At 40.6% G+C, this 26,891-nt stretch overlaps 1 long non-coding RNA gene across 1 annotated transcript in view; it reads left to right on the top strand.

Annotated features, from left to right (window-relative positions):
- LOC127380230 (uncharacterized) overlaps positions 1-4,978 on the top strand; it is a 52,932-nt gene extending 47,954 nt beyond the window's left edge. Inside the window, exons 3-4 of the long non-coding RNA XR_007888441.1 lie at positions 2,771-4,337; positions 4,670-4,978. This is a non-coding gene — a long non-coding RNA (uncharacterized LOC127380230). The remainder of the gene's footprint in view (positions 1-2,770; positions 4,338-4,669) is intronic.
- Positions 4,979-26,891: the final 21,913 nt, after the last annotated feature.

Here is a 26,891-nt window from a genome sequence, read left to right on the forward strand (position 1 = left end):
ACAAATGGTCCACTGGGTACAGTTAAAATGCAAAGGAGAATATAAAAAAATTCAATCCTGTGTGGGTGAATAAGCTATTTCTTTGAAACTTGAATCTGACACATATTTCATAGCTCAACAGGAGCAAAAATCAATTCTCAGATTACTCTTCTTTCTACCTTTGGATGAACTTGAAAGGAGAGCTGACATCAGCATGTATAGACAGGTCCACAGCAGTGTCTGGGCCATTTGCATTTCCAGGAACAGGCAAAAACAACTGACACAGAAACATCCTGGTAAACACAGCCAGAATATTGCCTCCATTTTCTTACTTCTCAAGGAACTGACCCCTGGGAGACAATTACTGCTTCATAAAGCTCTCAACTGAATAATTGTCCCCTGTGAAACTTCAACCACAGATTCCAACAAGAACAGAGAATGTGGCTCTGCCTCCCACGTCAGCAGCTCCAAGATCAGAGAAGTAGAGAGATGTGTGTTTTTTCTCTCCTCCTCACCTCCCCTCCAGCCAACAAACCTTCCCTCTGTGTTTGCCAAGTGGGAGAAGGAGGAGAGGGAGATGCAAAAAGAAGAGCACTTCATTGTTTTCCCAGAGAAATGCCCCAGTGGATTAAGGCCACTGGATCACTGCTCCAGCAAAACCTGAGGCTAATATCTTAAAGTGTTAAACCATGTGGCCAGCTTTGCAGGCGGACCCTGAGGTTCTGCTGACACCCCAGGAAGCAGCATTGAGGACATGGTCTAGCATGTTGCTTCACAAAGAGCAGCAGAATCCACTGGCAAGGGCACCGCATCATCTACCCTTGGCCATGTGACACTGAGAGCAGGCTCCTGTCCTTACCCATCCTATGGGCCATATGTCCAGGAACCACACCTGCCTCCAGACCCAAGCCCTTGTAGAAAATGTTCATGTGCCTGAAGGCCTTTGAAGACTGCAGGGCAGCAATTTTCAATAAGAAATGCCATGCTGTGTAATCGAAACAGTTTTGTGGAAAGTTTATTCACAATTATTCCTGTTTAACTGAAAAATAAATGCATAGTGTCAGGCGCTTCCCACCGCTTCATTTTCTGTTTTGAGTAACATGCAAGCTGAATTCAACATTAGTGATCCTTTTCCTAGTGTTGTAATGAGGTAGTGGCTCTTCTAACCTGTATCTTGTCTGCCCAGCTGTAGTTTTTATGTTTTCCTCTGACTGCACTAGTCACATGAGAATGAAGGACATGAGAATTTAGTAAGTTTTTTAGAGGGTGGAATTTGTTTCATCAGTTGACTTTACTAATGCTGTCCAGTCCTAACTGTATTTAAAATTGGAGTAGCGCTCACTAACAGAAATAAAATACACCCTACAGAATATTCAGTTTATTGATATCTATTACTTTTCACTTATAGTAACAGCGATAACTGTATAACAGACAGTGAAGAAAAAGAAAGTCTGTCTCCTTTTCTATCCTTGCTCAAATAAGATATATTTAGTATACAGCATAATAAAACTTTGGTTTATGATCTTTATTCAAGCAAAACTCCAATAAAGGCAGATAAATTAAGTTTTCTCAGTTGCTATAAATCAAATGTCACTGATTTATACAGCTCTATCACTTTTCAGGTGTCATCAACTGTGGAGTTTATTAGTTTTTTAGGTATGCACTCCATCTGTACAGCACATGTGAGTGTTGCTCTGTAAAACACATCTTGCCAGAAACTTTTCTAAGGATTAGGCTGCTGCCCAGCCTCTGTAAACCTGTCATCATTTGTCCAACCTCTCTCACCACCATCCAACAGGAAATTTTCTTCCCAGGACGTATAGCACTAATTGCTTGCTCAGAAAAGAAATTAATGATTCAACAATTGTGACCAACAAGCTGCATTTTGGAGATAGCCAATCATGAGAAATGTCATCTTTGTCAGGCTATAATTTTCCATTGTCTACTCGAGAGCTTTTTCTATTTGCCTGTTTACTTTTTAGTGGTGAAAAAAACATAAAATGTCATGTGGCTGCGAAGCTGTGTCACAGGGCAACTCACTACCCTCCCTGGTGGTGTGGGTGTACTGGAATTGCTCATGCTGGTGGAGCTGTACGTGTCCCAAGGGCACCACCCTGGCAACTGCAGTGCCAGCCCTGCCTCTGCCTCTTGTTGAATCCACATCAGCACCGATTAGAAGCCAGAGCACAATTTCCATGCCGTGGTATGCCAAAGCTCCACTTCGAAAAATGTCTCTGCCAAGCAGAGCTGTACTGCTTTGGTAATCCATCACTGTGCACAGTTTCAGGGCAACATCAAGCAAGGAGACACGTTTGGTTTTTGCTGTGTGTTATAACAGTGAGCATGTGGAAAGGAGAAAGGCTTAATTTCTAACAACCCCCTGCATGGGGAAATAGCAAAAATGGCAGCTGGTCTCCATCCATGACAGATACGTCATTAAACATGAAGATATGTTTATTGAAGAGTTTTCACACCAAATTTAACCAGACCAAAAGGCCCATTGTTAAGGGCTTAGGCATAGTCATAAGTCACAGTCTTCTTCCACTTCTCATAAAAGTGAGATAACTCTCTGTTGACAAATTTATTCTATATAGGCTATTTTATATTGTGATATGTTGATATCTGATCAGTACAGATCCCATTCTCCTTACAGTGTCAAAGGATCCTGCAGCCTGGAGTGGCAACAAAGAGAAGTGTGGGTTTTTTTGCATGGCCCTTTCAGTCAAGAATTGTTCACCAGTACATCCCTCTTTTCCTTTTTTTTTTTTTTTTTTTTTTTTTTTCCCCTGAGATCACCAGCTGCCAAAAGCTGAAGGGAGAAAAAACATAGTGATTTTGTACAATCTAGAAGGAAGACAACATAAAATGTACCTGTGATGAATCCGGTTAAGTCTTCCCAAAGGTAAGAGAAGTTGCAAGATTTCTTTAGGGTAGTGATAAGTAGGCTATAAGAATCTCTGTGTAATTATTTGGGTGAAGCCAGAGTAGTGTCCCCACCAAAGGCTTTTATGACCCCATTCAGCTCAATTTTACATGGCAAAATTTCTCTGGTGCTGATTGATTTATGTATTATAGAAGAGCCAGCAAATTAACTCAGTAGGGAGACAAAAGTGAAGAAAGCAAGGAAGAATCAGAAACATAGCCAGAACAAGTACTGGTAGCTACTCTTCAGAAATGCCTTTAAAGACATTTATGGGATGAATACTCCCAGAGGAGAGCTTATAAGTGTCACCAAAAAAGTGGTTTCTAACAAGTTTCTGCTGCATGAGGGGAAACTGGATTTTGCATATGCCTTTTAAATAAACAGGATGGAAACAAAGACACTCTCTTCCACAGCGAGCTACAGTTTATTTTCCTGTTGGATCCTACCCAAAAGATATTTCATGCCATGGAAAGACTGCCATTTATTTCAGTTCCAGTGGATGTTGTCCGTAGGCCCCAGTCAGAGGCTTCCTATTGCACCCATCTTAATGCAACACTTGCAGAGGAAGATGTAGCTTGGCCTTCATCTGCCCCACTGCAGGTCTAGCTTGCACTTAACAGGAATGGCTCCCAGAGCTATAGCAGGGAAACAGTGTAATTTCTTACCCATATTTTGCCCACAGAGATCAATATTTAGTTTCCTTCCAGGCTGTAAAGTGTTCTAAGGCAGAGATTTTAAAATCAGTACGCCTTTCCTTATCAGTAGCTATAATTTTCTATATACAGCTCTACCCAAGATGTCAGAAAGTGAAGTACGTACTTATGTCTTTAAGCTGAATTCTGTTAAATTAAGCCCATGTCCAGGGGCTTTACTATCTAGGTAGAGTGTGTAAATAAATAATATATATAAAGTGCATAAAGGAATAATGACAATGTTGAAAATAATTTGCTCTCAGGCTCAGAACTAAGCAAACTAAGAAATGTAGATGGAAAATAGTTCCTGGGTTTGACACAGCTTTTACTGGGGATTAGAATCCTAGTAACACCTAGTCAGTGATATAAAACAAGCAACACGGTGTCTAATTTAGGAAAAGATACCAGATGTGAGGAAAACTGCTGGAGGAAATGGTGTTCAGGAGGAAAGTGTAGTACAACCGATGATTTTAAATCTTTTTGTGCGTGTTTATATTTTACCTTTAAAGCTAAAGCTAGTAAGTAGCAGGGTTAGCTGTCAGGCCAGCAATGCACTAAGCAGCTGCAGTGGCAGAGCAGCACACACCAAGCTCTGTGGACGTCAGAGCCTGCAGCGTGTGAAGCAGACACATCTCATCACACCACAGCCTGCTACAGCTCCAAAGGAGCCACTACATCCCCCGCACCTCTGAGCGATGATGTATTTATACAGCGAACCCTCGCAGCTCCAAAGGATATCCCAGGTAAAACCCCATCATTCACACTCTCCTATATGTATTCTTCCCGAAGGGGCTGTGAGCCATTAAAAAGGAAGGACTGGGAACTGCTTATTGTTTTGGAGGAAGACGCTTTGCTTTCCAAACAGCTCTTTTCTAAATATGAAGGCAGACCCATAAACCTCTAGTATTGTGCTGTCAAACAACAGCTAGGAAATTCAAAGTCCAGGCTGCCCCTATGTCCCTGGTTGACCCTTTTATGCCCTAGGATTGCAAGAGCTTCAGCTCAGAGTGTAGTCTTGTGTATCATGTATGTCACAGTACTTATCAACAGGGGTGCAAATTCTGTCTGCCTGCAGCACTACTGCTTTATCCAGCGTGCATCCAGGATGAACCCAGCCTAAGGCACAAGTGAATGCCAGAATCCTGCCCTGCATGTTGGAGGCTTGCCTTCTCTTTACCCCTTGTCATATTGGAAGTGGTCTGCACAGACTGATTTCAGCCTTCTTTTATCATGACAACAGACACAGAAATGATCAAAGAAACCATAAAGCAAGTGCTTACTAAGATGCCTTCTGCAGCTGACCTACATTTCACCCATCATAAATCTGATTTCTGGAAAAAATAAAATTATGACACTTCCTGGAAACCTAAACATTCGCAATTTGGCCTAATTTTGTCCAGTCACCTTTTTTTTTTTTTTTTTTATACCTGTCTTTCTTCTTACTAGCTCAAGATACTTATACATAAGACCTAGAACGATAATGTTCCTAAGCCACAGCTGATTATCTTCTCTGATGTCAGACGTGAGAAACATATAACAGCTTAGAAGTCAGGATAAGGGAATGGTGGAGCAGCAACGAATGAGAGAAATTACAGGCTTTGCTGTCTGATTGCCACCTAGGAGCCTTAGCAGGTCAGTAATCTGAATGATTACTTATGCAGAGCAGCTTTGCAAGGAATCACACACGTCTTCATGCTAATTTCAGTGTCAGAGCCATATGATGCCCTGTCACGTCAGGAGAAGGAGGGGAAGGAGTAAAAGTGCTACAGAAAAGAGTCAGAGAAATGCAGCTCTAATAAAATTCTGCTGCAGAATGCCATCTGTTCTGTGCTGTCATAAATCTGAATGTTGTGGCTAGAAAGACTAAGGGCACACAAACCAAATTTGTAGATACTCTGCTGTTTAAACTACAGAATAGAGCTGAGGCATTACTGTAACAAAGTTGGATTCTTTTACAGTTAGGACAAGTTCTTGAGAATGTGTTGCTCTCCTTTGATTAATTCATTATATAATCTCTGTAGGTGACAGGGTTTGTTACAAAGAGCTACCAAAAATATTCACAAAAAATTGACATGCTTTCATTCAGTGTGAGTAGTTGATAACTGTGGTATTGTGTTTTCCACTCCTTCTGGTGGGTAGAACTTTTATAAATGGAGCAGTCTGAAGAAATCACCAGACCTTGGACTATCTCTTGGGGAAAAGCCAAGAGGGAAACTGATAATAAACAGAATTAAAGTACCTGGGAAAAATCTTAATCTTTCCTCTCTGTCTTTCAAGTCCTAGATGACTGAACAAAAGTTAATAATAAGGTGCAAGATATTTAATTATTATATTAAGTTTTAATTATTTTGTAATTAAAATTCCAATTGCCCACAAACCACGTTAATGAACAAGAACTCCTTAAATGTAGCAAAAAGAGACCAAAAATGAGTCTCTGTTCTATGGAATGCCTAAGACCATCTCTTTATTTCTATTTTTAGTTATTCTCATGTGCACAAAGTACCTGCTAAGTGTTGACTAGAACACGGATAATCACATCATAAGCAGGCTAATTTGCCTGGTCTGTGACTGAGCTCTTTTAAAAGGGATTTCTGTCTGTTTTCTCTATCTACCAACACCTTGTCCAATATAACACAAACCAGTTCTATCACAGATACCAATGAACTGTCAGTTTAACATTTGCTTTTGTCAGTATCATTGATGTACAGTTCAGTCACAGAAATGCTGTGGAAAATTCTGATACTTTTTCAGGATTTCAGAAAAAAAAAAAAAAAAGTGATATTTTTGCAGAACAGTTACTGTTCAGAAAATGTTGTAGCCCACCTAGAACTGTAACAAGAACTAATGCATAGAGAGCATTCAGCTATTTTAATCAGTGTTAATCATGCAAGGTCTCCCAAGCTCCCTTTAAAAAAGGCCTTCCTTTTCACATTGTATCAGCTCTCATATTTTGAAGATCCACAGTCTGAAAATCTCTTTTTCAGCCACCGATAAACTTTTTCTTATTTATTTTGTATTATTCATGTTTGCTGGGATAGTAAATAGAATTGATAAGCCTATTAAAGAGCTGCATCTCTAAGCAAGCAAGACTTGAATAAAAAATATGCAGACCAATGGTAAGATCAGAGCTTGCTCTGTGAGAGAAAATAATAATGTGTTATATGCACCTTTTAAAATGTAGATAATTGTGTGTATATGTGCATAAAAATCCACTTGTTCTTTCAAATAGGAAAATTTCAAAATAAGGACTGCTGAATGAACTGGAGGTGCAAGTCAGGTTCTTCACATGCTGATGGTAGCAAGGTTTTTTCCAAAATATCATATTGCTTACAAATTCAGTCTCCTTTCTAGATGATCCTTATGACTTATTTGCAGAGTGTAGGGTTAGTGATCAGAAGTTGCCTGTCGCATCCAGTGGTTCTAGTGAATCAAATTCTTAGATGGCTTTTCTACTCAGTACCCACCACTTTTGCATTTAAGTCCAGGAATCAACTATCACTAGGTTTTACTTGCCCAAAAGCACCTGGGACAAAGATGTACTCTCTGTTAGGTGGTTCCAGGACTTGGCCACTTCCAGAAATTTTGAAGTTGAAGACTGTTTGTCTACCTGTACTGGGACTTATATGCACTGTGGAACTGTGATTTGCCAGTGTCTCTGAATACAGAAAGCTCCTTGTCAAGGCGCAGTGATTAAAAATCAATCAATCAATCAATCAATCAGTGTTGACTTCTATGAGAAGTAGATAAAGTATGCTTTGTTTAAACCAGACATGGGGTAAAATTTCTCTTTACCCTCCCCACACCTTTTGACCTCATGTAGACCAATGGGGAGGACCCTGTGAGAGATGGCAGAATGGAAGACAAATTGTTACAGAGTGCACAGGAAGTACAGAGTACAGAGGAAGGTGGGTTGCTGCAGCAGGGAAATGTGGAGAACAGTTTGGGCTCTCGGCTATAACAACAATCTGAATTTACTGTCTCCTTTGAAATGCATTTTCAAACTGAACAACCTGCAACATCCCCATGAAATAGTTAGGTTAGCAAGTTAGAAATAGCCATTGATTTTCTGCTGAAATCACACTAGGATGGTCTCCTAGTGTGGCAAGCACATAATGAGCTATGACAAAGATAGTTCAAGCTTTTACGTCCTTCTGCAGGACTCATGACCTCAAAGAAAAGGCTTGTCTTGGTACAACAAAGGTAAGGAGCAGATGCACATATTCTCAATACACATCTATTAGTGTAAAGAACACACTGGAACCACAATAATATACAAGACCTGACAATATTTACCCAGATATTTCACCGAAAGAGCTGAGAAAAATTAAAGAGATTAATAAAAATATCTTCTAGAATATTTGTTATAGTTGTCACTGCTAAAAGGTAGAATTTCTCCAGGAGATGATAATGGCAATCATACTGTCTTAAAATCTGAACTTGAAGAGATTGATAGCCACTGAGGAGATCAGGGTTTTAGTTACAATTTCTATTGTGTAGGAGAGAAAGAAACAATAAAAAATAAAGAACTCCACCCTGTTCCTTCAAAGAAATGTAGGCACCTATCTCTGTGAGGTAGAGTCTGGACACTGTTGAATGAACGGAATTTGCTAGCTGTCACTCTCACTCAGATATCAAAGGCCTAAAGTGCACACAGGCATCTAAGACTATGCTTAATAGGAAAATTATTTGGTATCTCATTTATAATAAATCCCTACATAGGAAGCCTAACTACTAGCAGACAAAAGGATCTGCAGTCTGGGCCCCTGGACACAGCCTTGTAAGACACTGAAGTTCTTTCACAGAATCACAGATTCACGGAATGGTTGGGATTGGAAGTGACCTCTAGAGATCATCTAGTCCAATCCCCCTGCTAAATCAGATTCCTCTAGAGCAGGCTGTACAAGATCATGTCCAGGTGGGTTTTGAATATCTCCAGAGAAGGAGACTTCACAGTACCTCTGCCAGTACTTTGTCACCTTCAAAGTAGGGAAGTTTGTCCTCATGTTCAGATGACACTGCCTGTGTTCCAGTTTGTGCCTGTTGCCCTTGTCCTGTCACTGGACACTATTGAAAAGATTCTGGGCCCATCCTCTTGGCAGTTAGCCATTAGATATTTATAAGCATTGCTAAGATGCCCCCTCAGTTATCTCTTCTCCAGGTTAAACAGACATAGGTCTTTCAGCCTTTCTGCATGAGATGCTCCAGCTAACCATCTTCATAGCCCTTCGCTGGATTCTCTCCAGTGGTTCCTTGTATTTCCTTTACTTCTCTGGATCTAGACTTACCCAGTATCCCAGCAGACATGAGTGGTATCTCAAGGAATTGAATTTAGATATCCTGACTCCTAAGCTATTAACACCTTGAAATCCTATTTCTCATAACAGAACTGCAGTGGCAACCACATAAAAAAAGGACAGGCTATTTGTTGTTGGTAGAGTCATGCTGCACTACCCGCCCTCCTTGAACAGCAGGCTTAGGTTCATATTTTTAGGTCATCATCCGTATTATGGGCACCATTTGTCAGAAAATTATTTCACTGAGTCAATAACTGGAGACCGTGATTTGCTGAAGGGTCAGGAGAGTGAATGTCCATGGTATACTTAAGGAGTTGGTTAGAACTTTCAGTGAAGCAGTCTGGAAACACAAATGAAGGCTACGTAATTTCCACTAGGCAAGAAATGAATTGTCGACCGGCAGCACCCTGCTTACTGTCTTTTTATTATTATACAACAGAAATTGTGAAAAAAAGGGAATATCAAGTTTGTTGATAACCATTGTGACAGGCTGACACCAGAAAAGTCGTCCCTCAAGCTGTCTCTTTGGTCTATATAAAGATTACTTCAAACACATGGTACTTCAAAGTGCTAATCTCTGCCTAAGTAATGAGTTAGTAGCTGTACTTTATTCCTAAGAGAAGAGTCCTTATTCCCAAAGAGCTCAGGAAAGCATTTGACTCGCGTGGGACATTTTCTAATTCTAATACTGTTTCTGTACAGTTTTTCTCTTCTATTGATTCCATAGTCAAAGTCAAAAGTCTGTGCATATGCCCTCTTAATATCTTGTGCAGAATTTTGTCTACAACAGCTACAGAGAAGGTCAAAGGGAGATTGTTACATCTGACTCAGGGAGGAAAGACTGAATCAGCTATGCAAACAAAAAAAAAATCTGTATTATGGCATAAAGAGATTGACCTTTAGACATAGCAATGATAGCAGAATGGAACAATCATAAAGCTGTTAACCAAATGATTTGGTCGGACAATCTCAAATCAAAATTAAAGAAACTTTTTTTATCTTTCAATTTTGAAATCAATTGTTGCTCCAATAAATTTAGTTAGGGGTCTACACAAGGTGAAAAATCCCACATTTGTCACATAGCAAGTGTAGAGCTTGTCTGGGGTTGGCCACCTTCTGGACTTTATATTTTTAATATAAATATTAACAGCAAGTCTCTAAACTAAAGTTTTATCATTCTGGACATTGTGATAAATTATTAAAGGCTTGAAAATATTAACTTAAAGTTAAAAAGAAGACTCTGCAAACACAACAGCAAAAATGCATCAGTAGCTGCAAAGCTAGAACTTAAAAGCCGAATTTATAACTGTATTTTTACAGACTGACAGTGATACATGGACTGGAGTACATTCTCAGTGCAGACAAACCTGGGTTGGTTCCACAGCACTAAAAGCATTGTGCAGAGTCTCCCTTTGAACCTGCTCCATTCAAGTCACTTAAGATCTGAAAACAGCATGAAAATCGAACAAGTAGGGTCTGAAAATTTTAGGCATCAGACAGACTCTTGCTAGGAAAAGTGTTTTGCTGCAAGAAATCTGCAAAGCAAATAAACAACTAAGGAATGACAGGACAAGAAGGCACTGAAGAAGTGATTTGTCTGAAGGAACAATGGCTGACTGTGGCATCTGGCTCCCCTCACTTCATCAGTTGCAGTCGCAAGTGTTTTGCTCATTTTACAGGCACGTTAGTTGTCCAAACACAATTCTGATTCCTATTGTAAAAGCAATATCAAAACATGATGTTGTTAGCTTCCCAGTGAAGTTAGAACACCTTTAAATGCTTTACATATCAAATCTTTTCAACTGCCCAGTGAACAAACCACTAGCAGTTAACAGACTCTTGTGCTCTAGATACCATTGGACTGTCTTAATTCTCTCTATTAGTTGAGTGCCCAAATGATCAATGTAAAGAGGCATGCATCCTGTCACCTGGGAAAGCTGTGTTCCTAAAAGAAGTGTGCCACTTGTTCATTTGGATGTTATTTTATTTGCCAAAATACTCGGGGTTGTGGAAACACTGGAGTTTCACAGCCTCAAAGGAGAGAGAGAGAGAGAGAGAGATACAGAGAGAGAAAGGGAGAGAAGGGAGAGAAGCAAGTATACTGAGCTAAGACAGTTTGTGCCTTTTTTCCACCAAGGTGAGGTGCAGGATGCTTTCAGAAAAGGTGCCAACCCTCTAATAATGGATAATTATTTTAGACTGTTCTGTTGTCTACCGGTGCTGAATCTCATCTAATGGCAGCTTGAGAAATCTGTGGTCTGCTACATGATAGGGCATTGTCTGAGATGTTCATTCCTCTTTTTCTATTCTCAATAGGCTTTGGGGAGTAACAGATGCAGCCAACTGACAGGCATACTTTTTACCTCCTTTCCCCTCCCTCCCCTCCTAAAAAGAACTGCTGAGAAGACATCCATTATCTCAGTCAGCAAACACACAAGTTTTTCTGTAGCCACACCAGGAATTACAAGATCAACCGAATGAGATGGAGAGCAAATGCAAGGGCAATCCAGCAGTCTGAAACATAAACTGTCCTTTCTCTGTTTGACTATTTGGCAGAGATAAGAAGCTGCCTGAGAGGGACACAAGTGGTATTTTAGTATCATGAGCTCTCTGATCATTGTCATCTCTCTCATGCATGTTTGAACCAATGGGACTATTTCTGAATTACTGACTCAAATCCAGGAGATAAATATTTCATCCTCAGCCTATCTCCCCTTCTTCACCTCTTGTGTCTGTTATGCCTTTAAGTTGAAAACTCCTGAGGAAGTTTTCCCAGAAAAAGCATGCACAGCACCCAACACATTCAGGCCTTGCTCCTGGTTAGGGCTTCAAGTTTCTAACTCAAAACAGTATTCAGCACTATGATTATCATCCAAATTCAAAGAGAAGCATAAAATGTTGATTGGTTTGCTTTTCTGAGCATTTTGCAGTCCTTGATGAAAGATGTCAGAAAATATTATTGGCATAGCAGTATTTTTTCTAATGCTCTAGGCTTCCAAGCTGGTTAGAAGGACTAAAGAACATTGTGGGTATGTTTAGCACAATGCAAGCAGCACCAGAGAAAGCAACACATTGTCCAGATCAGTAGAGACCATAAGCCAAATACTTGAGGCTCTTAACAGGGGAGGAATAAAGAGCTGGAGGCATGGTATTGGAAGTGAGAAGGCTACCCAAGGTATCCTTGGGGATGACTTTTTGTATTCTCTTAGGAAATGAGACTTCCAGTGAGAGGAAACAAAAGACCTGAACAGCAGGAATATGTTGGGACCAGAGCCAGGGTAAAGAGTCAGTAACAAAGACTGGTAATTTTGGATTAATTGGTGTTTTGTGTTGTTGAGCATCAGGACACAGCTGGTTTACTGGCAAACCTGAGGATTTGCATTAACTGTATTGAAACGATAATGAAGTTTTTATTTTATGGTTGCAGATGTTGGTGGATTATTGTTATTAAGCATATTAGTGTAATAGTACAAATATGAGTTTCACTTTGTTTACAGTCTTATTTGTTGTAGGTTTACGAAATTAAATTTAGATAGGTATTACAAAATTTAAAATAACATGAGGTCAGCTGATGAGATAAAACCACAGAGACAAAGGTAAAGTAGTCTGACAGATTCAAATTCTTGAGATTTGGAAGTGAACTCATTGCCTTCCTCTGTTACACTCTGGGTGTGCACTTAGGGGCTCTGTGTGGTGGTCCCAGGTACAGCAGAAGCAAGAGGGATATCTGGGGTTGTTTTACGAACCGTTGAAAGAACAATGGTCTGTTTTGCAAATCAGTATTTCTCTTTGCCTCATCTGAAAAAAAATAACTAAAATTAAAAGAAAAATAACCCCAGCAACAAAAAACCCTCCAAATATCTAATTCCTTGGGGCATCTGGATTTCTGGCTGCTTAATGTAGAGCATCTCAAAGCTGCCCCATTTTCAGAGAGGGGGCTTGTTGTGTACATGTATCTCAGCTGAACACCCAACATACTAACTGTGGTCATAAAGATGAGCTTACTACAGAAGAGATGCATTTTTCAGCTTCTTCAGTATTGTGACCAAATTGTTTATTTTTTTTTCACTATAAAATATGCAAAATGGGTATACTAGGACATTTGACTTGTTACGTATGATTTAGGTATATATTAAATACATTTAGACAGTTCATTACCCTTATGACCTTGCAATCATTATGGCCATCAGACAATAGTTAGGGATTTCCCCAGCACAAATCAGTGGTTGCCCTTCTCTAAGCAATTGGAATTTCTGAGACAATACTTACTGCCAAGTCACACTCTACAAATGTGAAGCTCTAGTTTTTTAATAAACCTCTCCAGGCTGTGGTAAGCAGCCTTTGGAAGCTAACCAACCAGCTGGTGACAGGTGGTGGGGCGTCAGAAGAAAGTCATGCTGCAAATAGGGTGAGCTCTGTGCTTTCACACGAAAATCTAGCATGGGTGTCCTCAAATATATTGAGAGCAAAGGAAATACTAAAAGGATCATTCTGACCTACTGATTTGAAAGCAGGCATTTGGTTATACGCTGTGGCTGATTCAGTGTCTGCTGATGCCCCTGAAGCACTGGCTAGGTCACAACCTTTGGACAACGTTACGACAAGCTTCTCCCCCTCTTTGTGTGTGTGATCAGCCAGCTCAGCTACAAAAAACATGTTAACTGATTTCTCCTAGAGAGTACTGAGGTTAACACCCTTTCTCTGAGCTGTGAGTTAGGCCTCTGCTTTCAAAAGGAAGAAGATACTGCTGCGTTTGAAGACCTTGGGAAAGAACTTTAAACTCTTGTCTCTCCATGTGCATACTTTGAGACATATAAACAAAACAGCCATTGAAAACCCAGTACTTGGAACTCATAGAATAAATATTTTCTACTTCCTTTTAACTGTAGTAATTCTTCAGATGTTCTTCACATACCACCCTCTCATGCAGAAAACTAATAATAAAACTCTAGAAAAACATCTGATTAGACACAAGTTTTACAATTCTTCATGTTTTTACTGTGCTCCAGCCATTCTTCCTTATTTTTATTCACTTTAAATTAAAGTTAATTAAAATTAATTAACAATTAATTAAATTAGCAATTAAAAAAATCACCCCCAAAACCAGTGAAAAACTTGATTGAGGGGTGATAGCAGACAGTGCAGAGGGTGCAGAAAAAGGCTGGTGAAACTCTTTGGGGTTTTTATGTGAATCCCTGTAGTAGCAGTGATTTTCTCCTTATGAGAATCTGTATGTATGTATGTGCTGTGCACATGTGTGTGTATGCATGTTATATATGATTGTACATTTATACAGAGATGCACACACAAACTTGGAGCCATTCTTGAAGAGGCAGTAGCAGTTTCCTACATTAAGGCTGTCAGAATAAAATAACCATTAATCTTCCAACACAGCCTAGGCAGTGACAGAGTAAGCTCCCACATTATGCTGCCAACAAGCTTCCTGGGCTGAGAAGTCCATTCCTTTCATGTCCTCTTGGCTGAGCCTACCTATAGACATGCCAACAAGCGTTAAGAGTTATAGTTCATTCTGTTATGACACCTGATTCATCAAGGTACTAAACCACCTGCTTGATTTTGAGCATGGGAGATATTTCATTATTCAGGCACATTCTCAAGTACCCTAGCTGAACAGGCGTTGGATTAGTCAGAAAGTGTAACTGGCAGCACTTACTATCTCATTTCACACAGACTACCAAATGTTGACAGCAAATAGTCAGTGCTTTCCTGAGCTCTCTCTGAACTGGTACTTCGGAGCCAGAAGGCAAAGAAACATTTTCTGTAAGTTCTGTGTTCTCAGATTTTTTGTTCTCAGATTTTTTTATACATTCATATTAATTCAGGGCAAATTTCAGCTTCCTATATGCACAGGCAGTTCCCATTGCTTTATAAAAGATTGTATTTGCAATCATGGAAGGCCAGTATTTTCCACCTCTTCAGTGCCAGTGATGTTGAAACCACACTGTTAGTGTTTGTTTGCAATGGAACAATTTTCCACATATTTTCCAGATATAATGTCAAAGTTTATGGCTGCTTAGCACAGTTCCAAGTCAAAACGTAACAGTAAAGTACTGTACTCTTAGTGAGAGGACCATGTTAAAATGCAAGTGGAAATGGGAATGACTCTTTCTTTCAAAGTACAGAAAGCTACATAGAAATTATTTGACTTAAAAAAATGTGAACAATCTGCAACTTTCCCTGAAGCGTGTGACAGTCAAGAGCCAAGTCTGAAAAAGATTGTATCAGTTTATATCTTTCACATGACTCAGCACTGAGAAGCAGTGCAATGCTCAAAATAGTTCCACACCCATCTGAGTAGCTTAGCGTCCCCAGACACCGCAGAAGACAAAAGTAAAAAAATCTGTGAGATGAACTGCAAATTAAAATAAAGTGCTTCTGTTCAGTACTTAAGGTGATCCTGCATTTGTATTAACAGAGTGCTGTTGATTTAGCATGATTATGCTGATGCATAATTTAGTTGATGGTAGCTTAGAGCCAAAAGTGCCTTGTGATTTCAATGCATATCAGGGTGTTCAAGTAAGGCAAACAGAGGATTCAGATACCAACCAATTCTGAAAGATCAGGTTATATTTGCTTCTTTTGGATGTCCAGATAGACATTTGTTGAAAATATAATTTACTACTTTCTGAATTTGACCATACATGACTAGAAACAACATGTATTTCCCTTAATACTAAGAGCCCATGCAAGGCTTCTCTGTCACAACTTAAAATAATACTGAAAAGCTAAAAAATTAAATTCTGCAAACAAGTCAAAATAAAACCTTGATATAAATATATGGCTATTTCCCTATTCAGTTAGTTTGTTTATGGATGTTAGGACAAGAACATGAATCGAATTTGTTAGAAATACATAGATTTCTTCTTAAAATATATTCACAGAGGTAGATCCTCAAGGAACTCACCCTGCCTGGGTAAAATCTTGACTTGGGCACACATCCAACAATAATTGAACAAGAAAAGGATCTGCACAAGAAAATAACCTTCATGAAACAACCTCTGTAAGCAGAACTTCCACAATTTCATACTGTGGCACAAAAAATCCAGAGACCAACCCCTAGTTATACCCATATTGACAGTTCTGCTCTACCTTTATGATTAGCAATACTTTTCTTCCACAAGGGACTTCTGTTAGATTTTCTGAGAGGTTTCTCTGGAAGAGTTCACTGCATAGTTATAAGTACTATCTTCCATAACATGGATGGTGCATATTAGACTGTGCACTATTAGCTCCTTGTTGCCTTCAGAAGACCTGCTTGAGTTTTTCAGACTGATGTTACAGCATTGCCTTATTTTCCTCAACACACAGGAATAATTTGTTTTACTAATACTGCAACAAGTAACTCAGTATGTTCTCCAAACTATATTTTCTGAATAAAGTACTTTGAGGGTCATTAGTTATAAAGATTTTTATTATTTTTAATATGTAAATAAAACAGATTACAGCTGCCATCCTGAAAAGAAGTCAAAATTATATTTGTTTTTGAAGGGAGAAATATTGCATATCCAAATACAGGTATGAGAATGTTCTGTTTCACATATCATTTAGAAATGTATCAAAGGAATATATGTTAATTTATTTTTTTTAAGCTTGCAGCATTATCTTAAGCAAATACCCACCAGAAAACTACTGAACAGCAATATTAAAAATGCCCAGCCAAACAAGGTGCTATAGCACCCTGAGATGCCAAAAAATCTGTATTGACCCTTCCTCTCTTTCTGAATAGAAATTTCACAGTGGGTATGAGTTGCCATCTTAATAAATCTTTTTCTAAAAAAAAAATAAAAAGGCATTTTATGGAAATTTTTCTGGAGTAATAAACGAGTGTTTTCCAGTACAAAAGCATTCCACTTACCTGTTCAGCAAGGTTTCATTCAAGTGGTTCCACCACAGTGGCATAAAACCAGCCAAGCAATTGGCCACCATGTCAACGTGGCAACAAACGGACATGGTGCAGGCCGAAATTCAACCAGAAGATGAAGTCACTGTGATGTCTAATATTTCTTCTGAAAAAAAAACACCTTTAATTGGAAAAACAGAGAGGGTAATATTCTACCCGTTTCCCAAGAACTTGACAGTGATATTGCACTTCAATTTTTAATTTCAAAGTTTTTGAGTAAGCATCTTCATATCACCGATGCTTTGGGAAATTTTAATTTATTTACAGGTATTCTATGCATTTTCTTATAACTTGTGTATTTCTTCCAGAGGTGGTGTTGATGTAGAGCTACTGGGTGTGGGTGAATTTTTCCTGTTATCTTTGAGCAATTTCTGAGGTTGAAATTATTTAGTTGATAGCAGACTGAGCATGTGCAGATGTTTCTGTTTTATACGAGTAGCAGCTTTGGAGTGTTAATTCTAAACCCACTTCTGTGGAGGATACAGAGAAGACAAAATAAAATTGCGTATTTTTTTAATTAACTGCAGGAAAATTGCTGCTGACCTTGAGAAAATGGCAAGAAAAATGAGTTCATGGGAAGTAATTTTCACTTATGCACCATGTGTGCACTTCTGCTTACACTGCTGCAGAACTCTGTGAGGAAGTCAACATGCACCAACATTTAATACACAACCATTAACATTTAATTTAGGATTATTCAGTATAAATTCATTTTATATCATCAGTAATGAGTGCTTTTTTTTCAGATTGTGGCAGTATTTGTTCTTCACTGTACACTGACTGTAGGCTGATTGACAATTTCAAACTAAATACCAGTAGCCCAAAATAATGTACTCCCACTCTCAGCTTGTGCTTGAATATTCAAATCTGCAGATGTAGGAGTGAAACAGAAAACAGAAAAATGGAAAAAAAAAAAAAAAAATCTCACTGAGATTCCAGGTGTCAGTATTTGACATTGGCTCACCTCAGTGGATGCTCTTTCTTCAGTTAATTGAACACTTCTATTATCTGCACAGAAAAGTTTCAAATGTAAGATTCTACTCTTGCAAATTCTTGTTTAATAAGAATTTCCATAGAGTGGACCAATGAACTACTAAGCTTTTCTTACCCATTTCAGCATTGCTGGCTTAAATCCTGACATGCATTTTGAAAAGATTGTTATAAAAATAAAGGTTCTGGTTCTTACACTCAGGCAATTCAGTGAGGCTGGTTTCTTCAGCGTGAGCTTTTGGACCAGAACCTTTGGACCAGTCAGCAAGTGACTTTCTGCATATGCCTCCATATGTGCCAATGGTTGCAACCACAATGTTTAGGCCATCTTAGTGTGTGTATGCAAAATGAGAAAAGGGCCTATTATCTCACTTGTTTAAACAAACAATTTGCTTGTGAAACAGTTTAACAACTGGTTTTACAACAAGAATTAATTATTCATGTTTATTAGCATATTACTGCAATAGAAAAAAAAGTAATACCCACTTCAAAATTAAGACAACTCACAGTTACATCTTAGCAGCCTTACACTATTTCCTTAGCACAGAAGAATCTGTGATACTTACCACTTCTGTTATGTAAAATGGAAGTTATTCAGAATGAGAAAAGAATTTTCCCTGGTCCTTTATATCCAATCAAGGCTGATACCTGGAGAAAAGGCTTAACAGGCTTTAATTTAGTCTAGTCATTCATGCATGTGGGGCGTTAGTCAAAAGCTACAGCCTCATCCACTGAAAATTAACTAACAGATATTCTTCACATGTTCAGGCTGCTAGGCTCCACTAGCATTGCAGAAATAAAATCAAGTGGCTTTAGAAATTCTGCAGTCTCCATGGTCATGCAGCAAGTATGGAATATTTGGGTCTTCTCAGTCCTTAGTTAATCTCCTCTCTAGGCAGTAAATGTCACTGTGTAAAGAAAGGATAGGATACAGGATGTATAGTGAGGTTGCCATGGTTTGCTTCTCTGAATTGTTTTAATCACGTTACAGAGACTACTAAGGCAATGTGAGGCCCATAAAAATAAATTCCATCAGTATATTTTTTTCACCACCATGAAATATTGCAGCTTTATGATTAAATCCTTCATCACAAAGAAAAAAGATGAAAATGTTGACCTGAAACATACTCTCACTATTTACTGGTTTCCTTGACATGTCAGTATATGAGTAGAATAATTGTGTTGCACAGTAAGAAAAATGCCAGATTCTTAATTTCCTTCCCACTTCCTCCTTCATTCTAGGTGTAGGATGAGTGAATGTTCAGTATACAGAGAACAACCAAATTACAGGTCAGATTATCAATATATGTAGGCTGTCATAGTCCTGCAGAATCAAGAGTTACTCCATTTTAAGTAAAAATCTGTCCTACAAGTAGGACTATCTAAACAATTTATATCTCTGGCTCATTGGCAGACCAGAAAATTAATAACATATGCAAAATGGATTATGCATTTTTCAGACTTTTTCTGACATATAAAAATGTAGTAAATCAAAAAGATAAATGTTTCGTGATAGAGATTTTGTTGTGGTTGTTGTTATATTTCAGAGTAATTTTAATGAAGAACTTAATGAAATCTGGAAACCAGGCTACAATTGCAGCAGAATAAAACAGAAACTCAGAACAAGGAGGTGGCAAAATTGCTGATATTGTGAAAACACCTCCTTTGCAGCCCTAATGAGAGGCTCAAAACCAATTAAGCAGGAAGTGGCTAGTGTTCAATGCCCTAGGATGGCCCTGTGTAAACCTTATGTAAACCAAGGAGCATTTCCTTTTTATAATAAACAGGACTATATTTTCTGCCATTATTTCAGTGATAGAAGTATGAGTAGTCTGGGTAGAAAAACAGGTGGACAGGTTGACTTTACTCAGGAGTAAGTTGTAGGAAACAAGGACATCTAATTAAAAGTCATGCTGTTGCCATAGAAAATGTCAAACTGACAGAAAGTTTACCATGAGTCACAACATGGCACAGAGTGTTTTATATTTCGAGTTGAAGGGATACATTCCAGTCCTTGCAGACACACCTAGTGTAATTTTAAACTTTATTTCAGGTCCTGATCTCACTGGTGGAAGAGACAGTTTGCAGATGACACTAAGCTGGATGGGAGTGTCGATCTGTTTGAGGGTAGGGAGGGTCTGCAGAGGGATCTGGACAGGCTTGATTGATGAGCCGAGGCCAACTGCCTGAGTTTCATTAAGGCCAAATATCGGGTCCTGCAATTTGGCCACAACAACCCCCAGCAGTGCTACAGGTTTGGGGAGGAGTAGCTGGAGGGCTGCCCAGCAGAGAGGGACCTGGAGGTGTTGACTGACAACTGGCTGACCGTGAGCCCACAGTGTGTCCAGGTGGCCAAGAAGGCCAACACCATTCTGGCCTGCATCAGGAATAGTGTGACTAGCCAGACAAAGGAGGTGATCCTGCCCCTATACTCAGCCTTGGTGAGGCCACATCTCAAGCACTGTGTGCAGTTTTGGGCACCGCAGTATAGGAAGGAGATGGAGTTGCTGGAGGGGGTGCAGAGAAGAGCAATTAGGCTGATCAGGGGTCTGGAGAACAGGTCATATGAGGGGAGGCTGAAAGAGCTGGGACTGTTCAGCCTGGAGAAGAGGAGGCTGAGGGGAGACCTCATTGCTCTCTACAACTACCTGAAAGAAGGTTGTAGTGAGGTGGGTGTTGGCCTCTTCTCCCTAGTGACTAGTGACAGGACAAGAGGAAATGGGGTCAAGTTGTGCCAGGGGAGGTTCAGATTGGATATTAGAAACAATTTCTTCACAGAAAGAGTGGTGAGGCATTCGAACAGGCTGCCCAGGGAGGTGGTAAAGTCAACATTCCTGGAGATGTTCAAAAAATTGGTGCATATGGTGTTTTGGGAAATGGCTTTTAGTGGTTAGGGGCTGTAGGGCAGACAGCTGGACTTGATCTTGAAGGTCTTTTGCAACCTTGATGATTCGATGATTCTATGAAAGCCATACACTCAAAGGAGGCTGCAAAATTTGCCCCAGAAATAGACACATACAAGGGCAGCTAGCTCAAGCTGCCATGATTAGGATGCTGGGAAGTCCCAAATTAGCCAGCTTATAGCAAGATTGGTTGTTTGACCACAACATACATATACCTACATCATCTGAAAAAGGCAACTAAAAAAACCACCAGGCTAAAAACTGTCCCTCTCTTGTGTAAGTACATTTACTCAGCTGTAGGTTTTTCATAACAGCATGCAGGAGGAGGCTTCCATCAGGCAAAAAAAGAGATTGATAGATTGATTTGCAGAACTAACTGATTAGGAAGGATTAAAGACTTAATACAGCAAATTCTTCCAAGGATATGGAAGGGGAAGTTCAAGGGGTTTACATCCTTGGATTTCTATGAGTAACAGTTCTGTAGGCCCATGAGTTGGCATGTATCTTTGCCTTGTGCAGTCCTGTATATCAGTGTTCTATGATAGAACAATGGCAAGACAAATGACCATGGGTTGTAAAAGGCAAAAGAATCCAAAGGACAATTCGGATACAATAGGGTATTGCAAAGCCAGAACCTCAGCAGTTTCCAAGTCCCACCAGGTCTAGGCCAGTATAATTTGCAAGGAAAAACAGCTAGAGAATGTGTAACCTCCCACACAGTTAAGTTTATTCTGAAAGTCCTCAATTATTTTTTTTCTCAAGTGTTTGTTTTTTTTTTTAATATTCAGAAGCGATTATCTATAAGAAGAGAGCATGAATGTCTAGGAAATGGCCAGTTTACAAACAAGAAAAACAAAAAAACCAAAGAACCACTGAGGCTTATACATATAACTTTAACAAACATATTCATATACAATCTTCAAAGTTAGTCTAGACTTGTCAGTGTACTTTAATTCTTCAGTAGGAGTCTGTATCAACTCTCTTGGAACACTCAGCCTGACTTAGCGAGTTTAAAAATTAAAACTAAAGCGCTCAGCTAACTTTTTTTCCTGTTCTTAAGAAATCTTCTCCAGGAAATGTGACCAGATGTCTTGAAATAAGCATAATTCATCATTATTATACTGACAGGTTGACTTTTAAAATGAGTTTGTTAATTCGTTTCCATGAGTCTGATGCACTGAAAGAGGGTATGTCTAGTCACTGTTTCATGGAACAGGCGCCATCATCCAGTTACCAATACGTCCCACACATGGTTAAATCAGACCACCACAGATCTGTCTTCTATAATTACAATGCAAGGTAACTATGGCAACGATAATTGCCAAATCTTGTCTTTTAAATGGCTTCTGTTGCACAGGTTTTTATATCTTCTCACTCCCCTTTCCCACACACATTTTCTTATTATTATAATAAGAAGATACAGGTAACTATTACAAGATACATTCCCGTCTTCAGCATTACTGGGGATGGCTGCATCCAAAGATGTACAGTCAATGGCTCAGTGTCCAAGAGGAAACCTTTAAGAAGTAGTGTCCCTCAGGGGTCCATACTGGAAGAAATACTATTCAATTTCTTCATCAATGACAGTGGGATTGAGTGCACCTTCATGACGACACTGAGCTGAGTGGTGCAATTGATTCACGAGAGAGAAGGGATGCCATTGAGAGGTACCTTGACAGGCTTGAAAAGCAGGCCCATGCAAATCTCATGGATCAGTTCAGCAAGGTCAAGTGCAAGGTCCTACAAGAGGATGGTAACAATACCAAGCACAAATTCAGGCTGGGTGTAGAATGGATTGAGATCAGCCCTGAAGGGAAAGACTTGAGAGTGTTGAATGATATGAAGCTCAACATGAGTGGGTCATGTGTGCTGGTAGCCCAGAAAGCCAACCATGTCCTTGGCTGCATCACCAGCACTGTGGCCACCAGGTTGAGGGAAGGGATTCTTCTTCTTTTCTGCACTCTACTCTTGGTGAGACTCCTCGTGGAGCACTGTATCTAGCTCTGGGGTCTTCAGCATAGAAAAGACAAGGACCTGTTGGAGTGATCCCAGAGGAAGGCCATGAAAATGCTCAGAGGGTTGGAGACACGCTGAGAGAGTTGGGGTTGTTCAGCCTTGGAGAAGCCTCTAGGCATATCTGATTGTGGACTTTTAATATATAAAGAGCACCTATAAGAAAGAGATAAGTTTTCTGCCAAGGCCTGTAGTGACAGGACAAAGGTCGATGGTTATAAACTGAAAGAGACCAGGTTTAGATTGGAAAGGAAGAAAAGTTTTACACTGAAGTTGGTGAGACACTGGCCCTGGTTGCCCAGAGAAGTTGTGTTTATCCCATCATTTGAAGTGTTCAAGGTCAGGTTTCATGGGGCTTTGAACAACCTGATCTAGTGGAAGATGTCCCTGCCTATGGCAAGAGGGTCGAACAGGATGATCTTCAGAGGTCACTTCCAACCCAAACCAGTCTGGGATTCTGGGAAGATCATCACTTCATCAAGAATGGAAATTGCATTTAATCCAAAGTCAGCTTGCAATACCTTCACATTTTATGTTCTCAAGACTCATACAGCCCTAGATTCCTGCTCCCTCATAACTTTACTACATTAATTCATATTCACCTTTTTCACCAAATTCTAACAATTTCCAGAAGAATTACTGAGTTGAATTAGCTTCAAACAGGTTAAAATAACAACATTTCATGCATGTTTGGCATCTCCATCTTAACATTAAAGTGCATAGAAATTTCCTTCTTTATACTCTATATAATTATTGTAGTCTTACTCCATCTGAGCTAAGAATAGTCTAACTGATGACTACTCAATTTCCTTAGACAGTGTTGTCATTTACTAGTATTTTGACCTAAAAGGAAGACTGTGGTAGAAAGCTGTGTGACTCAAAGGTTTATATTGCCTGTGAGCTGAGTGGCTGTGTCTCCCCTCCTAATGTGTGTTTTTTTCATTGACTCACCTTTGTTTTTTGGCAGATTCTGAACACCTGTCCATTATAACACTGGTGATGTGATCATAGAATGTCTGGCACTACTTGTTTTATAGAACAAAACAGTACTTTGTTCCTCTAACTAGTTTAAGATGCATTGTGTTTCTTCAATCCATCAAATCATTTCATTTTAATAACAAAGCAAATGTCAAACTAAGTTAAAAAATTTGGGCTGCATGTTACTTGCAGCCAAAAGCACAAAAATTTAAGGGCAGAATTAAAGGACTTACTCTAAGAAAGGAAGCATTGATCTTCTAATTATAATATGTAATGTTATCAGTTATCACTACAATGTTACCAGTTCCTTGACTATTGGAAAATTAATGTTTAAAACCAGATAAAAATAAAACAAGAGCTGCACTATGGAAAGAGCACGCGGCAGCGGTGAGAGCGCAGAGCGGCAGCGGTGAGAGCTGCTCCTTTAAATACTGAGGATTAGAGAAGAGACCGGGCTTCCCGGAGACGGCGAAGCCGGAGCAGAGCGAGGAGACCCGAGTCTGAGCGGGAATCCTGAGAGGAGCAGGAAGGCTGACGTGGCAGGGGGTGTGGCTGAGAACCGCGGCAAGGTTTAAAAGCGGCCATCTCGGCAGCTCCCTCAGAGCACGCGGCAGCGGTGAGAGCGCAGAGCGGCAGCGCCCGTCACAGGAAGTGAAGTGGCGAGAGGGCAGGGAGCGCGAGGGCAGGGGGAGAGCGGCATGAGTGGAGGCAGGAAGCAGAGAACACCAGTAAATTTCTCTAGCATGGTGGCAACACGCCCTAAAACTGTATTGAAGAAGGATATGGGAACTCAGACGGAGGTTCTGAGCAGGCACGCAGCCGTGCAGGTCTCTGGCTGCAGCGAGTGCCTGAGCCTGGCACTGGTACCAGAGGGAGCCAGTGGCACCGCGTGTGTGAGGTGCGAGCAAATCGATGATCTCCTCAGGCAGGTGGTTAGACTGACAGAGGAGGTTGAAAGACTGAGAATTATCAGAGAATGTGAGAACGAAATAGATTGGTGGAGTCAAACCCTGAGGCAAGGGCAGGAGGAAGAGATGCTAGAACAAGTGATGGATCCCCTCCCCTCCTGTTCTCAGACAGAAGGAGAGAACTTTAGGAACATGGAGGAATGGAGGGAGGTCCGTCCTCGGAGAGGCAAGAAAAAACCCTCCCAACTCCGTCCATCCTCCGAATTGCCCTTGAAGAATAGGTACGAGGTCTTGGAACTTCAGGGAAAGGAAAATGAAGCTGGAGTGACAGATTTGTCTAGTGAACCGCCTATGACTTGTCGCTCAGCTCCACGACTTAGGACTTCTTCAACTAAGAAGGAAAGGAGGGTAGTTGTGGTGGGTGACTCCCTTCTGAGGGGAACAGAGGGGCCCATCTGTAGACCTGACCCATCCCACAGGGAGGTCTGCTGCCTCCCTGGGGCTCGCATTAGAGATGTTAAAAGGAAACTCTCTAGTATGGTAAATCCATCTGATTACTACCCACTGCTGATTTTTCAGGTTGGCAGTGACGAAATTACTACAAGAAATGTAAGGGCAATGAAGAGAGACTTCAGGGCCCTGGGACGGCTAGTTAGGGGGTCTGGAGCACAAGTCGTGTTTGCCTCCATACCTCCTGCAAGAATGGGTGGGGAGATAAGCAGGAAGAGTTTAATGATGAACGAATGGCTAAGAGACTGGTGCCAAAGGCAGGGCTTTGGCTTTTTTGATCATGGGCTGCTCTATGAGACACCTGGCCTGATGGTGGCGGGTGGGATGCACCTGTCCCAGAGGGGGAAAAGGCTTTTGGGGCAGGACTTAGCAGGGCTCATTGAGAGAGCTTTAAACTAGATGTGAAGGGGGAAGGGGAGAAAACTGGGTCTGTTAGGGACAAGCCCAAGAGGAACATACCAGGGCCTGTAGGAGGATGGGCTAAGGAGGATTTGGTCCCACCAGTGTGCTCTACTTGCTTCCTGAAATGCCTGTACACCAATGCACGCAGCATGGGGAATAAGCAGGAAGAGTTAGAGGTCTGTGTGCGGTCTAAGGGTTATGATCTGGTAGCAATAACAGAGACATGGTGGGACAGCTCACACGACTGGAATATGGCCATGGATGGCTATGTGCTTTTTAGGAAAGATCGGTCGGTGAAGCGAGGTGGTGGAGTTGCTCTTTATGTGAGAGAGCAACTAGAATGTATTGAGTTTTGTACAGGGGCTGATGAGGGGCGAGTTGAAATTCTGTGGGTAAGAATTAAAGGACAGGGTAGTATGGGTGACACAGTTGTGGGGGTCTACTACAGACCTCCTGATCAAGATGAGGAAGTTGATGAGGCTTTCTACAGGCAGCTGAAAGCAGCCTCACAACTGCAGTCCTTGGTCCTCATGGGAGATTTTAACTATCCCGATATCTGCTGGAAGACTTATACAGCCAGCCTTTCACAGTCTAGGAGGTTCCTCCAATGCATTGATGACAACTTCTTAATGCAAATGGTGGATGAGCCGACTAGAAGAGGAGCGCTGCTGGATCTTGTGCTCACCAACAAGGAGGGCCTTATTGAAGCAGTGGTGGTCAATGGCAACCTTGGCTGCAGTGACCACAAGATGGTGGAGTTCAGGATCCTGTGTGGGAGGAACAGAATTTCCAGCAGGACCAGAACCCTGGACTTCTACAGAGCAAACTTCGGCCTCCTCAACCAATTGTTAAGGGAAGTCCCATGGGACAGAGTGCTAGAAGGTAAAGGGGCTCAAGATAGCTGGACAATATTCAAGGACCACTTCTTGCAAGCACAGCATCAGTGTGTCCCAATGGGTAGAAAATCTAGTAAGGGAGCTAGGAGACCAGCGTGGTTAAAAAAGGAACTGCTGGGGAAACTCAAGTGGAAGAGGAAAATCTATAGATCATGGAAGGAGGGGCTGGTCACTTGGGAGGAATATAGGAATGTTGTCAGGGAATGTAGGGAGGCAACTAGGAAAGCTAAGGCCTCCTTGGAACTTAACCTTGCAAGTCGGGTTAAGGACAGTAGAAAGGGCTTTTTCAGATACATAGCCAACAAAGCTAATACCAGAGGCAATATAGGCCCACTGCTGAATGAGGTGGGTGCCCTGGTGACAGAGGATATGAAGAAGGCAGAGGTGCTGAATGCCTTCTTTGCCTCTGTCTTTACTCCTGCAGGCTTTTCCCATGAGCCCCAGATTCATATAACCCCAGAAGTAGTCAAGATAGGTGAGGA

Source organism: Apus apus, chromosome 1, assembly GCF_020740795.1.
Source record: "Apus apus isolate bApuApu2 chromosome 1, bApuApu2.pri.cur, whole genome shotgun sequence".
Classification (NCBI taxonomy): Eukaryota; Metazoa; Chordata; class Aves; order Apodiformes; family Apodidae; genus Apus; species Apus apus.